Source organism: Odocoileus virginianus, chromosome 12 (genome assembly GCF_023699985.2).
Source record: "Odocoileus virginianus isolate 20LAN1187 ecotype Illinois chromosome 12, Ovbor_1.2, whole genome shotgun sequence".
Lineage (NCBI taxonomy): Eukaryota > Metazoa > Chordata > Mammalia > Artiodactyla > Cervidae > Odocoileus > Odocoileus virginianus.
In genome coordinates, this window is record NC_069685.1 from 43,975,490 (window position 1) to 43,988,599 (window position 13,110).

At 43.0% G+C, this 13,110-nt stretch overlaps 1 protein-coding gene across 2 annotated transcripts in view; it reads left to right on the forward strand.

The window, feature by feature from the left end:
* The window catches only part of TMEM132D (transmembrane protein 132D), an 852,888-nt gene that overhangs the window by 57,439 nt on the left and 782,339 nt on the right, over positions 1 to 13,110 (forward strand). The gene's annotated exons all lie outside the window — the stretch shown is intronic.

The following is a 13,110-nucleotide window of genomic DNA, read 5'->3' on the forward strand; positions in this document are numbered from 1 at the left end:
TAAAGCAGAAGTAGATGTTTTTCTGGAACTCTTTTGCTTTCTCTGTGATCCATCAGATGTTGGCAATTTGACCTCTAGCTCCTCTGCCTTTTCTAAAACCAGCTTGAACATCTGGAAGTTCATGGTTCACGTACTGTTGAAGCCTGGCTTGGAAAATTTTGTGCATTACTTTGCTAGCGTGTGAGATGAGTGCAATTGTGCAGTAGTTTGAACATTGTTTGGCATTGCCCTTCTTTGGGATTGGAATGGAAACTGGCCTTTTCCAGTCCTGTGGCCACTGCTTAGTTTTCCAAATTTGCTGGCATATTGAGTGCAGCACTTTCACAGCATCATCTTTTAGGATTTGAAATAGCTCCACTGGAATTTCATCACCTCCACTAGCTTTGTTTGTAGTGGTGCTTGCTAAGGCCCGCTTGATTTCACATTCCAGGATGTCTGGCTCTAGGTGAGTGATCGCACCATCGTGGTTATCTGGACGATCTTTTTTGTACAGTTCTTCTGTGTATTCTTGCCACCTCTTCTTAATATCTTCTGCTTCTGTTAGGTCTATACCATTTCTGTTCTTTGTTGTGCACATCTCTGCTTGAAATGTTCCCTTGGTATCTCTAATTTTCTTGAAGCTATCTCTAGTCTTTCCCGTTCCCTTATTTTCCTCTATTTCTTTGCATTGATCACTGAGGAAGGTTTTCTTATCTCTCCTTGCTATTCTTTGGAACTCTGCATTCAAATGGGTGTATCTTTCCTTTCCTCCTTTGCCTTTTGCTTCTCTTCTTTTCTCAGCTATTTGTAAGGCCTCGTCAGAGAACCATTTTGCATTTCTTTTTCTTGGGGCTGGTCTTAATCACTGCCTCCTGTACAATGTCACGAACCTCTGTCCATAGTTCTTCAGGTACTCTGTCTATCAGATCTAATGCCTTGAATCTATTTGATACTTACACTGTATAATTGTAAGCGATTTGATTTAGGTCATACCTGAATGGTCTAGTGATCTTCCCTACGTTCTTAGGGAAGAGTTTTATAGAAATGGTTCAAAGAGGAGAATGTGATCAACTTCTGCACATTCTTCTGATTGGTTGGTGGGGAGGTAAATGGGAGTCAGCATCATCAACCTTCTCATTTTAACAAGTCTAAGGTCTATGTGCTGGTGGGGAGCAGACAGTTAACTTTTCTTACCTAGTGGGAGTTTCTGTATCTGCAAAACAACTTGAAGGACTTGGCTCAGAATATTACCTATAGCCCTTGAGGAGGAACTGAAGGTCCTTGACTTTGTTTAATGGCTAAAGTGTTATTCTTTTGTTTTGCTTGACTGTTTTCCTTTCTGTATTTTCTCCTTAATCTGATTGAATTTATTCTTTGACTAAAGTTTTTCTACAGACAAAAGGCAGGTGGAGGACATGGGAGGGAATTTATTCTGGGAAGACCTCATTGGGTCCTTTTCAGTTCCAAGGTGAAGATGGCATCCATGAATAGGGGCATGCCTGGCATCCAGTAGATGCCACCTTGTGTGTCGTGGGGGAAAAGGATTTTAAGACTCTCTCCTGGTGGATAGCATGCGTTATGGTTTTGGTTTGTTCCGTGAGGTTGGTTTGTCTTGCACTTTGCTTCATCACATTGGAGTGCCTTTCCTGAAGGGCTCTAGAGTGTGGAGAGATGCTTACGGATCCAGGAAAAGCCTGCTGTTCTTGGCACAGGTGGAATCCTCCTCCTGCCCATTACTGATCCTATTGCCTGGGGCTCCATCTCATTATTCTTCTGTAAAGTGGGGTGACTGTAGTGCTTATTGCATCTGATGGGTGAGATGATGTATAAGAGGTGATGTATGATGTATGAGAGATGATATACATGAAGTGACATATGAGAGCCCCCCAGGACCACTTTGAAGCCTCATCAGCTCACCTTGCATGCTGAACACTCTGCATACTGACAAAGAGTGTGATACAAGTTGGTTCTGGGAGGGAGGGGAAGGAGGACTTGATTGAGCGCTAGCTCATTTTACAGATGAGAAAACTGAGGCCAGCCCCCCTCCCCTCATGGTGACTCTCTTAGTTTGCATCATTGCATTACTTTCCTGCTTGGTCACGATGGTCACCTAGTGTCATGCCTGTGCAACGTGATGGAACGCTGTTACTTGGAAGTCGCTCAGGGTTTTTCTCTAATCCTTGTGAGGAGTCAGTGGAGATGCAAGTGTGCTGTCCTTAATTTTAGGTGCCAAACAAAACCTTCCCCTTCCCTAGAACATACTTCCGTCCCCAATAAGATGCGAATCTCAGGTAGACAACATCTAGCAGGGACCTAAGACCAAGGGCAAAAGGGTTCATTCCTGTAACTCTGCAGAGAACAAATGGTTTGCGTGTGGACCTCTGCAAAATTCACACCTGGCAGTGTCAACCCAGTGCCTGTGTGCAAAACGTGTGACAGGTGCTTTCAAGCCTCGGTTCTCTGTTAAGACTTGTATTATGAAAACAGATCTGTGACTTCCCTGGCAGTCTAGTATCGACTTCGCCTTCCAATGCAGGTGGTATGCAGAAACTAAGATCCCACATGCCTCCAGGCCAAAAAACCAAAACATAAAACGGAAGCAATATTGTAACAAATACTTTTAAAATGGTCCACACACACAAAATTCTTAAAAAAGAAGAAAATAGATTTGTTATAGAGTGGATAAACAAGGTCCTACTGTATAGCACAGGAAACTATATTCAATATCCTGTGATAAACCATAATGGAAAAGAATATAAAAAAGAATGTGTATGTATATATAACTGAGTCACTTTGCTGTATAGTAGAAATTAACATGACATTGTAAATCAGCTGTACCTTAATAAAATTTAAGAAAAGGAAACTGACTTTGGATTGTGTAGAAGCTTTGGTTAATGCAGAACAGGTGAAACTTCTGGACAAGCAGGCCAACTTGAGTGTTGGTCACCAGTGATGGCCCCCAGGTAGTGACAGCCAGCCTAGGGCAGAGGCTGATTGCAAGGTATCTGTGTATAACCATTCTTTTGTCTCGTCATGTGGTTCTGACGCATCAGCAGGCATGAGAATTCTGCACTAGAATATGTACTATGTGTTAAGGAAGCTTAAGGGATTTTTCAAGATGATCTGGAGTATATACAGTTTTTATCTTAGGTTCTCACCTCGTTTTCTGGCTTTGCTGGAGCACCGTTGCTTTACTGTGCTGTGTTAATTTCTGCTGTACACCAAAGTGAATCAGCTGTGCATGGACGCATGTCCCCTCTTGTTAGGTTTCCTTACTGTTTAGGTCACCGCAGAGCACAGAGTCGAGTCTGATGTGCTGGGACAGGTTCTTGTTGGTTACCTATTTTATACATAGTACCAATAGTGTATGTAGTCTGTCTCAATCTCCTGGGTCATTCCACATCCCCCTACCCCTTTGATGTCCACACGTTTGTTCACTACGTCTGTGTCTCCATTTCTGCTTTGCAAATAAGATCATTATACCATTTTCTAGATTCCACATAGGGCTTCCCTGGTGGCTCAGATGGTAAAGAGTCTGCCTGCAATGTAGGAGACCCGGATTCGATCCCTGGGTGGGAAGATCCCCTGGAGGAGGGCGTGGCCATCCACTCCAGTATTCTTGCTTGGAGAATCCCATGGACAGAGAAGCCTGGTGGGCTACAGTCCATGGGGTCACAAAGAGTCAGACACAACTGAAGCGACTTAGCATGCATGCATGCAGATTCCACATATATGTTAATATATCATATTTGTTTTTCTCTTTCTGTTTTATTTCACTCTGTCATGCATAGTAAATGAGGTTCTCACCTCTTCTCTCCTCCACTTCACATGGTAAATGTTGGGATCCTGAGACACACAGATGTACTATTAAGTAAATGAAATTTATTCTGTTTTATCCAGTGGAAATGTTTTTAGGAATATCAGAGTCTAGGATCTCTCCATATCAGAAAATCAGTAAACATCCTTAAAAGACGAAAGTTACAAAGCAGAAGGTGGTCCAGCTGTATTCTGGAACCTTCATCTGTATCCTGCTCTATGGCTGTGCGTAAGTTTTTTCTGTGTCTTCCAGACCTCCTTCTATTCCGTGGGCTGTTTAGTTGAGTTAAAACATCACACTTGAGCTTTCCATGGTGGCTCAGCGGTAAAGAATCCACCTGCCAATGCAGGAGACACAGGTTCGATCCCTGATCCGGGAAGACCCCACATGCTATGCAGCAACTGAGTCTGTGGGCCACAACTCCTGAGCCTGCGCCGTAGAGCCCCAGGAGCCACAACTATGGAGCCCATGTTCCACAACTACTGACAGCTGAATGCACTAGGTTTGAAGGCCCGTGCTCTGCAATGAAAGAGGCCATTGCAGTGAGATGCCTGTGCACGACTGGAGAGTGGCCCGCACTCACTGCAAGCTGGTGCAGCAACAAAGACCCAGCACAGCTGAAAATTAATAAATATATATATATGTGTGTGTGTGTATTTTAAATCACACTCATTCTGAAGACTCAGAAGAAAACACCTGCCCCGGGAAGCTCAGCAGGTTTATTACTGGTTCCTGTAACTGTTTGCAATCCTGAGTAGGATGTGGGAGATCCAGAAAGAGGAAGAGGAGGGAGAGGGATGAGGAGGAGGAAAGGAGGAAGAGAAAGGGTGAGAGAGGTTGAGAAATTGGTTCTTCCAGAAAGAACTCTAAAACCAGGGGTGGAGAAATAGCTGATCATACAGATACAGCACAGAAACAGGCATCAGAATTAGAAAGAGGAAAAAGAGGAGAAGGAGAGAGTAATCCAACATGTGGCGAAGTAGACACACATACAGAGAGAAAGAATGATTTGGGGCCATGCTGGTCCTAAGCCTACGTGTGAGATGCCCAGCATGTGATAACCAAGCGGCTGCCGGTGGCAGGACACTTCGAGTCATTTTCAGACAAAGTCTGTCACATAAATAAATGTTAGAAAAAGACAGAAGTACCAGTGCATCTGGAGTGATTTTTAAAACTGCACGGAAGATGAGATGCATAGTTGGATCCTAAAGGAGCTGAGGGGAATGGATGCGGAGGGCTGGCAGTGGGCATCTGCCCTCCTAGACAGAGGCTGATGGTCCTTTTGAAGGGATTCAATCAAAGAACCCCCCCAGAGCCTCTTCTATTTCCAGATTCCCAATCAATCCCGCAGCAGGCTCTTAAAGAATGAGGCTCAGTCTACAGTGAACAGGGAGGAGTGTGTGGGCTTCTGACACCAGCCCCACTAAAGCTTGAAGAAGTCATCACTTTCCGTGAGATCTCTCCTGTTTAGGCTCGTGGCTGGGTGAGGAGTTGATCTTGGGGGCCTTTGCATGTGGTACATCATAGCTCTGTCCTTCCAGCCGGCTGACTCTCCCCGTTATCCCTGGCCTGTGTTTTCTCTGCTTCTCTTTGGAGGTTTCGGACACCATACCATCCTTGTCAGTGTCTAGGAAGCCTTTGTCTCTCATTTAAAAACAAGGTTGACTTCATTTTAAAACAACATTCACTTCCCTGGCAGTCCAGGCTCCCTGTTTTCACTGCAGGGGGCATGGGTTCAATCCCTGATTGAGGAACTAAGATCTTCCATGCTGGTGAGGTACAGTCAAAAAGTTTAAAAAAAAAAGTGTTGATTTCCAAAGTTAAATGTACACCAGAGTGGATTATGCAGAGCAGTTTTTTGTAACTTTTCCCTTGTAACTGCCAGTTCCAGCAAGCATGATAGAGGTGAGATATAGGACGAAGAAATCTTCTTGTGGAGTCATTTTTCAATGGGCATTTGTTAAACTGTGATGGGTTTGGGATCTCAGCTCTTTCTACACAGTTTGGAAAAAGTTTCCGTCCATCTGTTTTCCATCAGAGTGAAAGGAGGCTTTGCGATAGTGATGTGAACTTAAGGGTGGTATTTTAGATGTGATTATTTGATTACTGCACAATTTCTTTTAATTTTTAATGACCAGACTCAGCCTCTTGATTGTTTTAGGGAAGTTTGGAGAGTATTGAAAAGAAGGAAGATTAGTCTCTCCAGGAATCTTTTTATCTTTCCACCAGCTACTGTAATAGACACACTGGAAAAGTTCATAAAATATCAATGACAGTTTCATGAATTATTATAAAGCTCTGCTTTGTGTAAGCACTTTACAGGACAACATAGGAAACCTTGTAATCCCAATGTGCTGCTTCTTAAACACAGCTCTTCCTGTCCATCTCCAGGCAGATACCACTACTCAGACACACAAGGGAGTCACTTTTACTTGAGTGTGGACCCCAAACAATCAGCTGTAGCTTCTCCTTTTATAGCCTTTGGAAAGAACTGGTTGTGTATTTCTACTGAGAAAAAAGCATACACTCAGCAGATAAGGGAAAACTTACAAATTCTTACCAGTACTCCCACCCCAGGAGGTTTTAGAGATAACAGGTGTTCACACTGAGGTGTGAAAATCCTCCAACTTTGTTTCAGCAAAACAGGATTTTCATGTCAGGCAGTGCATTGAACACAAGTTCATTTGGCAACTTTCGACTTTTACACAGATCAGGGTGAGACATCTGTGGCTCTTCGGTCAATGGTCATTGGCAGTCTGACACCTGTTTTTTGGGAGGCCCTTGAACTAAAAGCAGTTTTCACATTTGAAAATGGTTTAAAAATCAGAAGAATGATATTTCATGCCAGGTGAAAATTAGATGAGATTCCCATTTTAGTGTCCGGATAAAAAGTTTTATTGGAATCTGGCCACACTCATTCAGTCGTATTTTTGTCTGCTTTTTGCTGCAGTGTCAGAGACGAATTGGCTTCCCAGGTGGCTCAGTGGTAAAGAATCTGCCTGACAGTGCAGGAGATGCAGGAGACATGGGTTCAATCCCTGGGTTGAGAAGATCCCCTGGAGGAAATGGCAACCCACTTCAGTACTCTTGCTTGGAAAAGCCCATGGGCTGAGGATTCTGGTGGGCTACAGTCCATGGGGTCACATAGAGTCGGACACAGCTTAACAGCTGAGCGCACACATACGCAGAGTTGAGTAATTGTGGAATTGACATTATGGCTTGAAAAGCCCAGAGCCTCGACTATCTGGTCCTTAAGAGTTCCTGCCCGTGATATAGACTGTGATGTGGATGCCTGCTGAAATTATGCAGTGCCCGACATGCGCAGCTGTAGGGAAGCGGCATGTAGACGTACACGTGTTTTACAAAATCAAACAATGCTATCATCCTGTAATTTATTTTATAAAGGCAGACACTTTGCTTGTCTCTGGTCTTCCCATGTGGCTCAGCTGGTAAAGAATCCGCCTGCAATGCGGGAGACCTGGGTTTGATCCCTGGAGAACGGAAAGGCTACTCACTCCAGTATTCTGGCCTGGAGAATTCCATGGACTGCATAGTCCATGGGGTCACAAAGAGTCGGACACGACTGAGTGACTTGCACTGCACAGCACTGCTTGCTTGTCTAATTTTTCACAATGGCAAATAATGCTGTAGTCAACATCCTTGTTCTTTTAGACCAGCCTCTGCATGTCTCTAAAGTTACAATGATCTCCAGCCGAGAGCATGTGTGCCGTGTCATCCACAATGTGGCAACTTGTGATAAATGAACAGTTTTTCAATTTACTATTTATGATGGCAGCCTGAGAGAGGAAAATCTCTTCTGAGTGGCGAAAAGAAAACAAAAATGTCTGTAATGAGTTGGGAGGTTTTCAAATTGTAAAGGTGAAAAGAGAGTCAACTCATTTCCAAATAATGGGAAAACTGTTCAGCATGGAGAAAATATCTTGTTGCATGTGCCAGGATTAGCTCCCTATGCAAATTGAGTCCTGATTCCCTCTGTAGAAGTCGGTTTTCCCTGCGGGTAACAACATCTGCCTTTGTCTACATCTAAGCTGGATGTTTGGACAAAAGGATCCAGAATAGAGACTGTATCTTCTGAACGGCGCTAATATTTGCAAGAATATTGAGATGTTGTTCTCTCCAATGTAAATAATCGACCTGAGTTTCACCCTTATTTCAGTGCTAAGATCAACATGCACCAGCTCATGAAATGTGTTTTTATCATGACGGAATCTGCTAGAACCCATCAAAGTGGCTGCTGCTGTTTCTTGATGGCCCTTTTCTTTTAAAGGGATTTCCCTAAAGGAAATCAACCCTGAATATTCATTGGAAGGACTGATGCTGAAGCTGAAGCTCAGCTTTGGCCACCTAATGTGAAGAGCTGACTCATTGGAAAAGACCCGGATGCTGGGAAAGATTGAGGGCAGGAGAAGGGGACGACAGAGGATGAGATGGTTAGATGGCATCACTGAATCAATGGACATGCTTTGGAGCAAACTCCTGGAGATAGGGACAGGGAAGCCTGGCGTGCCACAGCCCAGGGGGTCGCAAAGAGTTGGACCTGACTTAGCTGCTGAACCACAGGAACAATTAAGAAAAGTATTTGCTTTGTTTTTTGCCATGGAAAGGTCCTCAGTGTGTGTGTCCTCACTTACATATTACCTATTCATAGTGTTGCAGGAAGGGGGACCCCTTCCAGGGCCGGAAACTGGACTCTTGTCTAACACTTGGAAATGAACTTGTCTGAGGAGACACACGTGCTGACAGAGCAAGAGATTTTACTGGGAAAGGGCACCCGGGCGGAGAGCAGGAGGGTAAGGGGACCCAGCAGAACAGCTCTGTCACGTGGCTTGTAGTCCCAGGTTTTATGGTGATGGGATTAGTTTCTGGGTTGTCTTTAACCAATCATTTTGCCTCAGAGTCCTTCCTGGTGGTGCACTCCTTGTTCAGCCAAATGGATGCCAGAGAGAAGGATTCTGGGAGGTGGTCGGACAGATGGTGTCTCCTTTTCACCTTTCCCGAACTCTTTCGGTTGGTGGAGGCTTATTAGTTCTGTGTTCCTTACCGGGACCTTCTGTCGTAAAATAACTTATGCAAATGATTACTATGGTGCCTGGCCAGAGTGGATGGTTTTAATCAGTCCTCTAACAATAGTTCATAGTAATTAAAACATACCAAAAGCAATACCAAATATGTAGATTAGCCTGTTGACTTGCTAACCTGCCTAAAAAGTCCTAACCCATCTGCAGAAAGTTACTCTGATGGAATGACCCCTCAGGCTCTTTACTTAGGGAAGTATTTGAGAAAACATCTGGTTTCTACAGAGAATATGTTTGTAAGGTGTCCTATTCACACCTGGACCTCTATAAACAAAGAGAAATCAAAACAATGTTTAATAGCTCAACACTCCCCCAAGGACAGTGGATGAGATGGTTGGACAGCATCACCAACTCAATGGATATGAGTTTGAACCAACTCCGGGAGCTGGTGAAGGACAGGGAAACCAGGCGTGCTGCAGTGCATGGGGTTGCAGAGTCAGACACCACTGAGCGACTGAATAACAACTCCCCAAACCCCACACAGTGTACATCTCATATTTACACGAAACTTGTCTGTTGGTTTGGTCCCTCCTCTGTCTTCCAGTCATGCTGCACGTCAGGACCCCAACAATGTCAATGTGAGCCCTGGAGAGAGATCCACCCCTGCTTGCAGATCTGGGCATCTACGTTCCTCAGTTCTCACATTCAGAACTCCAAAAATTAAGTCAGAGGCCCGAGTTTTCAAAGCTCAGGTCTGCTAATAGGTGGAAGCTTCCATTGCAGTGGAAGCTCTTAGCACACAGAAGGCTGCGGTCGTGTCTGTGAGTGTTTTTCTCTTGGCTGTTACAGATACTCCCACGTATCCCCATTTGACAAGCTCGGAAGTGGTGTGCAGCATGGCATCGTGGAGAGCCCGTGGGTGTGTTCAGGTGGTCATTCAGCGAGAAGGGAAAATTTCAGCTCTGGTTTTTTTACCATTTTTATTTGAAATTGTATTCATGTTTGGCTGCACTGGGTCTTTGTTGCCGCACGCAGCCTTTCTCTAGTTGTGGCACACTGGGGCTGCTCTCTAGTTACGGCACACGGGCTTCTCATTTGTTGTGTTTTCTCTTGTTGTGGAACTTGGGCTCCAAGGCACGCAGGCGCAATGGTTGTGGCACGTGGGTTTAGTTGCTCCAAGGCATGTGGAATCTTCCCAGGCCAGGGATTGAACCTGTGTCCCTTGCATTGGCAGGCAGACTTATGGACCACCAGGAAACTCCTGCATATTTCTTTTAAAAAATACTTGATTAAAGTATAGTTGATTTACAATGTCGTATTAGTTTCAGGTATACAACAAAGTAATTCAGTTATATATATGTTTTGTGTATATACTCTTTTTCATATTCTTTTCCATTATGGTTTATCACAGAATATTGTGTATAGTTCTCTGTGCTATACAGTAGGTCCTTATTGTTTATCTTCTCTGTATATACTAGTTTGCATCTTCTAATGCTAAACTCCCAATCCACTCCTCTCACCCTCAGTGGCAGCTGCATGCCTCTTCTCTATGTCTGTGAGTCTGTTTCTGTTTCATAGATAACTTCATTTGTGTCATATTTTAGATTCCACATACAAGTGATATCATATGGTATTGGTCCTGCTCTGACTTACTTAGTTTGATCATCTCTGGGTCCATCCATTATTGCAGTTGGCATTGCTTCATTTGTTCTTATGGCTGAGTAATATTTCATTATATATATGTACCACATTTTCTTTATCCCTTCATCTGCCGATGAACATTTAGGTTACTTTGATGTCTCGGCGATTGTGAATAGTTCAGCTCTGCTTATGTATTAACTGTTCAGCGTGAGCATCCTCTGACTCAGTTCTCTTATCTGCTTAATGGGTATTCGGATATGTTAGTCATGGGGATGTTGCAAGATTCAAATGAGTCATCATGTAGGAAATACTGAGCCTGGTACGTGGCAAGGACTTGACCTCCATAAAAATCAGTTCCTTACTGCTCTTTTGTCTTCAGCCTCCCTGATCAGTAACATTCACACAGTGACCAACTAGACCAAATAGGTTTTCTAAGTGGTAAAACTATATATTTGGGGGGGAGTCAGTGATGTTGTAATTTAGTAATTATATTGTATATGTATGGTACATACGTATATTGTATATGTATATGTGTGGTACTATATCCACACAAATGTAGTAAAATCAAGTCTAATTATATAAATAAAACAGCTTTTTGTAAAGTCAAAGCATGCTCCATTCCAAGATTTTTGGCCTTGGTTTGGTTTTAGATTCATGACTTAAACAAAAGGAGGGGTTTGCTGTTTCCTCTAACAAACAGAAATATGGTTTTATGCTTGTATGTGCTTGGTATTTAGTTATACATTGCAGAAGAGCTCATTTGTATCCTTAAAAGTAGTATTTTAAAAAGCTATATGAAAAAGCTATATGTTTATACAGAAAAATGACAAAAATGATCATTTGGAGTTTAGAACATGAAAATGGATCAGATGTGGCCATACTACCAAAGGGCTTTGAGATGTCCATTTGTAAAAGTGGAAGTTGGAAGACCAGAGATTTATAGTCTGATTTGTTGCATTGCAAACTCCTACCCATGACTGCACAGATAACTTTTTTTTTCCCTCTCAAGCATCCGCCTTTTAATTACTGAGTCCATACTGCCTTCTGGGGCAAGAATGATTTGCAACCTGAAAATGATAATTTTCCAATTATAAGAGGCAGCAAGAAAGATGGGGGGAGTATAACAAGAAAAGGGGTATTGATAAGGACAATGGGATGAAATCGAGCAAAGCATAAAAGGAAGATGTGGGGACTTCCTTGGTGGTCCACTGATTAAGACTCTGCACTTCCATTGCAGGAGACATGGGTTTGATCCCTAGTTAGGGGACTAAGATCCCACATGCCTTATGGTGCAGCCAAAAAAAAGGAAGCTGCGTAAGAACATGGTCCTATTTCTTCCCTGTGGGTTCTTGGCTCCGGGATGTGCTGATCTGCATGACATGCTGCTGCTTAGTTGCTCAGTCACGTCTGATTCTTTTTGACCCTTTGGACTGTTGTCCACCAGGCCCCTCTGTCCCTGGGATTTTTCAGGCAAGCCTACCAGAGTGGGTTGCCATTTTCCTCCTCCAGCGGGGGTCTTCCTGACCTGGAGATTGAATCAGTACCTCCTCCTGTCTCCTGCATGGGCAGGTGGATTCTTTTCCTGCTGAGCCATCAGGGAAGGGACCTTAAAACTGGTTGACTTCATCTCAAAATACTCAGGGAGTCAGTTGAATCTTTCGAGAGTGATGACTCAAATGGCCCCTCACAATTACTTTTAATCTTCATGATTTAAAATGAGAAATTGAAGAAATTGAAGTAAACCAGTCAAACTAAACTAAAACCAAAGTGCTCAGATTTTCCTGAAATAAAACTTTTCATTTGCAGATGTCTCATCCATGCTTCTGCCCAAGCCAGTTGTCCTGGTTGAGAGTCATGTGGCCTGGTTTCACCTTCACAGGATATTTTTCTTCGTTTTTCCTCATTGGAAAAAACTTTTTTTTTAAAAAAAAAATTTTTCAAATCTCCTTGCTGCTAGGGCCAACTTATCAGAAGAAGCCATTTTTATCTTAAGACTAAGCTGGAGTGTTTATGTATTAGGCGACAGCTCTTTTTATATATCAAGGAACAAAAATTGTCACTTCTGTGTCCTGATTCCTCCTCAGTTTCATTTAAGGGCAGATCCTTAAGGGACCATTTTCACCTGAAGTCTTTACAAAACTGCTGTGATAATGTTCAAAGGAGCCATGAGGAAATTACCTTTGCGTATGTCAGATATCAAATATAAAGAAAATACCGGTAGCTCAGAGGTGAAATCCTCGTGGAATGAGTTATGATGCTCGTGGTCCATCCAGAGGGCAGTCAACTTTCGCTTATTTACAAGTTCAGTGAATAGATTAATAATGTGCAGATGATGCAAAGTCATGGCTGAGCCACAAATTACACGTAATGCTAACTGACTTAGAGCCAGCACACTCGTTGCAGATAATATTCTGTGTTTCCTTCTTTAAAAACATGATAATTTGGGTGACTGAAGGTGAACGACTCACTTTGGAGAAAATGTCATGTTTGGATGATGATTTACTTATGAATAAAATATAGTAAAATGATGGTGAACTTGGGGAATGAGGATTTTCAATGGAATTCTACTCTTAGGCTTGAAGTGTATCATCAGAGAATTGTCATCTATAAAACTTAGTTACATGTTCAATACATCAG